Raw genomic sequence first — 6,920 nt, forward strand, 5'->3', positions numbered from 1 at the left:
TCAGCTATAGTATTCCTTACTCCATTTTTCTCTGAATGTAGCTGCCTTATATTTTCATTATCTTTATTCTGTTGTTGTTTTATATCTTCCATTGTTTTGTTTTGTTTTTAAGTTCTATCAATGTTGTCAGGTCTGCTGCCTTGAAATCCCCTTCTGCCATGTTTTGCAAATCCACTGAGTTGATGCTGGGTGTCGGGAGTGGTTCTGATATTTGTACTGTGTTCTTCTGCATCCTCAGTTTTGTTTTCATATGGATTTTAGTAGGGGTAGATTTTCAGCAATTATTTTTGCAACTGTTGGCATAGTAGGGGAACTGTTAACAGTAAATATGAAAGAGAGCAGGGACAATAGGCATTAAAGGATCACCTCCAATAGGTTTAGGAATTTGAACTTCCTTTTGTGAAGTGTTTGTGGGTGATGGCAGGTGTGGGAGATATCTCAACTTGTGGTAAGAAGTGGCAGGTGTTTTGGATATCTCAGCCTGGGCTCCAGCAGTAGCCTTTTTTATAGGGAAGTTCAGATGCTCTGGTCCAATTCACCCTACAGTCATTCTGTGTTATGAGCCTCAGATTCAAGCCAGTGTTTCTTGCTTTGTGTCCTCACCTCCATAGCTCTCTAGTGATATATCCTCCCTCCTGGGTGCCTGCTCTTGCACCCCCTTCTCTAGTACAAAACTGGGTCTTTCTTAGGGGCTCCAATATTTATGTGTGCCCGAGTCAATAGCTGAAGGGGGCTCTGCATGGTAGTTACTTCTCCCTCTTATGGGTTGCACTGGCTTATTGTCACAGAATTCACTTAAAGTTTTTCCTAAACCTTTCCATGGGACTAAAGCTCCTGTTGTGTGCAGTGGTAATCAGTTTTTCCCTCAGGGTTTTTGGCTTTTTTTTTTAACACCAGTTTTACTACATACATTTGGAGGTGACAAGCCTGGAGTACACTTTACCACCATCTTGCCAGACTCTCACTTACCTGAAACTAATTTAATGTTATAACATTAATTCAGCAAAAACAAATGAATAAAAACAATTCTTAAGTTTTTCCCCAACCATTTCATTTTTAATTCCCCTATTAATTATTTGTCAGTGGTTTAATACATTAATAATGAATCTCTATGCGTTTTAATCTCTAGGCACTGTCCAAAAAATAATGAGCAATGAAATCTCATGTAACAACTGGACTTTAACATTAACTGGGTTCAAATCTTGTACCAACCACTTACATACCTTTGGACAGCTTTTTTTTTTTTTTAAGTTTTAACCTAATTTCCTCATCTATAGAATTAAAACAATAATTTGTGGTTCACAGAGTAGTCATGAGAGTGTAGTTAGAGCCTCTGAGAGCCAGACATCAAGTATCTCCTCTTAGTAGTAATTAAATAAATACTATTTCCATTTCCATTCTTATCTCCCTGAGGTTTGGGAATAACCAAGAAGTCTCCCTCACAGCACTACAAAGAACACTGTTTTAGATTGCTAAAAATTCTTTAGAGAAAGGAACTTTCCATCACAGGTTTTTCTGTTTCTGTCTACAACAAATTGTTCACACCTTGAGACCTCACTTCTGTCTGAAATCCAGTCCCCAATTTCATGCAGACTCTAGCCTGTTATTTCAGAAATTCCTTTCCATTAACTGTACCTCCTTCTTACCCTTGTTACTCTCTACCTTAGCACCAGATTCCTTAAACATGATAGTGTTATTAAAGTCATTTTGTTTGTTTACCTGTTTATTCTTTCATCATCAGAATGCACATGCATAAGAGGTTTTTCTTAATCATTTACAGCAGTATCCTTAGGCCTTTCAAGATTGCTTGACTCATTAGAGGGTGCTCAAAAAATAATCTGTTTAATGAAGGAGTTAAAAGAAAGGATTTGTATTTGAGCATGAATAGTACTAGATTCCCCCTCCCCGCCCCCACCTTTTTTTTTTTTTAACAAAGAACAAGTATCCTGGATGTTGATCACAAAACTTGAGGTTTGGGGAAGTGCATCCCCATCTCCTTACGCCCTACCCCAGGGGGCAAGGGAAAGGGAAACTTCATCTCTTTCACATAGGTCCCTGCACCAGTCATGCATTCCTCACATTCTTCCTTGATGGACAGTCCCAACTGGGACAGCTAAAAAGGGTCCTAACAATTCCACAGCAAAAGTTCAACCTCTAAGAAACCTTTCCTATTCCTAAGCTATGCTCTTTTTTTGAAATAAGTCCCACTTCTGAATTCAGCCAGATTTGTCTCATTCAAACTTCTGATGAATATGCACTATTTCATCCCTGAATTCATTCTCAGGCTTAAGTCTAACACTACCGGAACCTCTTTATGTAGGTTAGAAAATTTGAAATGATGAGATGATGTAATCTGGAGAGAGACGGGAAATGAAAATGTTTATTATTTTTGTACTTGTGATTATTTGAACACTGATTTCTTTGGTCTATTTTTCAATTTATTGAGTTAGAATGTATCTTTTCTATAATACCGGTAAGATATAAACAAATATCATCTGCATATTAGAACACACCCAGTATTTTCTTATTTAAGCTCATAATTGGTAATATTGGCCATTAGAATCAAGAGTACCTTATTCCCCATATGTCTTGGATTTCATGGAAATTTAAGGCCCATAGTGTATTCCATTCTGTCATGCTTTTGTACTGTTCTTGCCACTGTGTATACAGGTCAGTGTGGGGATAGAGATTTTGCCTCTAAAGAAATTATGAATTATGATTATTTACCTCTCTAAAAAGATTCTTTCAACTCCTTGAAGTTGCTTTTTATAGGGCAAATATAATGTAAAGGAGTGAATACTTAGGAATATATATACCCTTTGCATATTTAGACATATTACAAGATCTAGAAAAGGGTATATGTGTGTCTGTAATGACTGCAATTAAAATAATAAATAAAAACACTGGTCCCTGCTGTTTCATATTCTACTATTTTATACTGTGCTGAGTGACTAAAGAGTCATAACAACAGTTTTTTCTAATAGTAAGCACTTTGAGGAGGTAGTCTATTTTCTTTTTATCAGATATTTTTCATGAATATTGAGGATTAATTTAGTATGCATCTACTTACCTATTTTATTGTGTACATATGCAAGAACACTTTAGCCTTGCAACACTTCTCCATGAAATCAGGCTTGCACTGTTATACAATGTAGTAGTTTTCATCTTCTGAAGGATATACTTTTTATTTTATTTTATATATTTTTTACATCATTTTTCATTTTTGCACAATGTATGCATTTTCATCTTGGTTATATTTCCCATACAATTCCCACCCCCCCCTTATTTTGACCCTAATCCCTCCTCCCCATCCCTGCCCATAGCATATATCTGGTTTACAGTTGCTTTTTGATTTTTGATTTTTACTTTATTATAATTAGTCTTTTTCCTGGTCCCTTATTTAGGTTTTCTAATTTCCTGCTACAAGTGAGACCATCCGGTATTTTTTTTCTCTTTCTGGCTTATTTTGCTGAGCATGATCCCTTCCAGCTCCATCCATGTTGCTGCAAATTGAATGAGTTTATCTTTTTTGATTGCTGAGTAATATTCCATAGTGTATATGTACCACATCTTCTTGATCCAGTCATCTATTTTTGGGCATTTGGGTTGTTTCCATAGCTTAGCTATTGTAAATAGTGCTGCTGTAAACAAAGGGGTGCAGGTGCCCTTTTGAATTAAAGATTCTGTGTCCTTTGGGTAAATACCTAGAAGTAGAATTGCTGGATCATATGGAAGCTCCATCTTTAGCAGGTTGAAGATTCTCCACACAGCCTTCCATAGTGGTTGGACCAGTTTGCACTCCCACCAGCAGTGCAGGAGAGTTCCTTTTTCTCCACATCCTCACCAACATTTGTTGTAGCTAGTTTTTTTAATATGTGCCATTCTTACTGGTATCTCATTGTAGTTTTGATTTGCATTTCATTACAGGTGATGCTGAACATTTTTTCATATGCCTGTAGGCCATTTGCATTTTGAAGGATATACTTTTTAATAAATTTTATTTGTTCATTAAACTATGTGTGTGAAGCTAATCTCTAAAATTTACATTTTATCAGAATTCTTTATATTAGCTACAATATATGTTGGTGGTTCAAGACAGCCTTATATTTCTACACCTTTGTAAGGAGGTGGGGGGGTAGGGAATGAATTCCTACCCTTTTAAAAACTTGAAGTGTGCTTTTGATCCCTTATGGTTTTACTTAAATTAAACACTGCTGTATAACAAAAAAGATCTTGATGAAGTTCAATTACCTCTAAATAAAATATTTCTATTTATGTCATGTACAAAGTAGCATCTTCTCGGGCCTCCCTGGTGGTGCAGCGGTTGAGCGCTGGGCTGCGAAGTTGTCTGCAGCCTCTGCAGCCTTGGTTCCATCCCTTGCTGCTGGCGAAGGTCCCACATGGCGCACAGACCTCTCTTGCCGAGCCCGCTGCTCCCCTCAGCAGTGTGCTATGTCACTCTGCCTATTCTGCTCCTGGCTCTGGCTCTGGTGAATTCTCTCACCCTCCAGCATGTCTGATTATACCCAGTGCTTGTATAAATAAATAAATAAATATTTGGAAAAAAAAAAAAGTAGCATCTTCTCCTAGTATAATTTTACAAGTAGTCTATTCCTTACCAATCTTATGATAATATTACTAGTTTAAAGAATAACTTCAACAAAACATGCAAAAATACAAAACAAGAAATACTAGAAAATGTTCTACTTACTTCTTGATAATTGAGATAATGCCTTCAATTTGCAAAAAGAAAAAATATTTCAAGCTGTGACCTTGACAAGTGGAGAGTGGAATGTACCCATCCAAGCTGGAGTTCAATCACAGTTTAATTGAAAATTCAGAAGATGTTGCAAATATACCTTGCATCATCATCAGCTTTCTTTCTAGTCAACAGACTAGGTCAATATGCCCAATTTTACTGAATAGTGATTTTTGTCCCTTGTCTATTGCCATCTTTAATTTATGGTTACTATGACTTGAGGGGAAGAAAGTTCAGAATGAGATAAGGGGAGGGAGTTGTGAAGCACTGAGCAAGATAAAGAATATGGAGGGGGGCAAATCATGTCCTTTTACTAATATAACATCCAAGTCTAATTAGAAATATAATGTTTTTAGGATCTGTGAATAGAACAGTGGGGGAAAGGAGGTTGACACTGACACAAATGAAGGCAAAAGAATTAGACAAACTTAAAATATTTTCCCACCAGTATTATTTAAAGAAACATTTTTCCAATGAAAATTTAGAGTTTAATGAAAAATGTTTTAAAGTGTCCATTGCTATGAATGCTGAGTAACTCTGAAATTCTGTTGTTGAAATTGAAGAACTAAGCAATTTGTAGTTTAAAAATAAGTACTGAACCTGTTGTATACCTTACTGTGAAATTTCACTTTAGTTTTTGTCTTGGTTTCAGAAAAGTTTCCACAGAAAACAGGCACGGTTGCCCATGGGATAGAAGAAAGCTCAAGATTCAAAATCTTGCAAATCAAAATCCTGGAAAGTACCATGAAGCTAAGGAAAAATTAAAGATCTTGATTTAACGAATGCATTTACACGATGACTGACAATTAACATACAGGTTCCACTGACCAGTGTTTACTGAAAAGGAGTGAGGGAGTAAAGGGATACTGGCAGCCTGTGCCTACTATTTATCTGCTGTCGAAGCCAGCTTAGTAGGGGAGTGAGGACTGGAGCTGCATTAAAAAGCATCTTCCCCAGCTCTCTGGGCTTGCTTTGAACTCTTGTTCATCATTATTTTATGCGACAGCTTGTCTTTGTGTTGGTGGAAAGGAAAAGGAAAACACAGGAGACTCTCCTTTAAGTTTGAAATCAAAACTCTGCTCTGTTGATTGCTGGAGTGGCCTTTCAAAGGCAACGCAAGTGGGAACATTAAAATTCCTTGTTTCTGTGAACCAGCAGCTGAATTTTTTTGGCTTTTGTTTTCTTTCTTTTTTTTTAAATCTCAGCCACCGAAAGAGCATGTTTTAAAATAGCTAACATTTACCAAAAACACCATCCCCAGTATTTTATTTTTCAATTCGATTGGCATTTGGAGAAGAAAAAGCAAAGTGAGCAAAGACATAAAAGTGAACCTGTAGAGGGTGTGAAGAGGCGTCCGCGGCCACAGAATTTCAGAGCCGGAAGGAACCCGGCCATTGGCTTTAACACACCCTTTCTTAGTTGTGACCTCGTGGTCCAAAGACATCAGATCTGTTGCCTAAGACGTCTTCGTACTCAGTCAAGCCTAGACCCTTCTCGCTGGATTCCTATCCCGCCGTCTTTCCACTGCCCTATACCGCCTCTAGCGTTAGACGAGAAACTCTCAGGAGTAGAGGTACCAGAAGGCTGAGAGCTGCAGCTGAGGGTGAGATACTCCCAAGAAGTCAACTACCTAAATCAAAGTGCTTAACAAGAGCCTGGACCAAGAGAGGCAGCCTGCTGGTCCAGGCACACACAGCTCACAGAGCAGTCGTTGCGGCTGAATGTCTGTGATGCTTATAAGATCGGCCTAGTGAAGAATGCTAGTCGGTCCCTTCTCCTCCTCTGCGCCTTCCACGCTTACCCTGTTTTTCCTCAAGCACTTCGTGGGCTTTTTAAATATATATATGTGTGTGTGTGTGTGTAATACACGTATTCACCTATCTTGGGTGTTTTATTCTATTCTCTGTCCCTTCTTCAATTTCCAAATCGTTATCCTGGGCTTGCGTAAGCTGTCAAATAAAGACACACTGACACCCCAGGTGGACAGGGAAGGTCGCTGGATTTCCCATTTCGTCAAAGTCCAGAGGATCATTCCTGCCAGATCCCTCCCCTTTCACCACCGCCACCACCATATTTAGACACTAGGAAGACCCTCGAAGATAATGCATGGAAAAGAAAGGGTGCATTTCGCGGCCGCTGGCGGACAAAGTTGCGGAAGGTG

This window comes from Talpa occidentalis, unplaced genomic scaffold (genome assembly GCF_014898055.3).
Source record: "Talpa occidentalis isolate TD23 unplaced genomic scaffold, MPIMG_talOcc4v2.1 talOcc4.6, whole genome shotgun sequence".
In the NCBI taxonomy this organism is placed as follows: domain Eukaryota; kingdom Metazoa; phylum Chordata; class Mammalia; order Eulipotyphla; family Talpidae; genus Talpa; species Talpa occidentalis.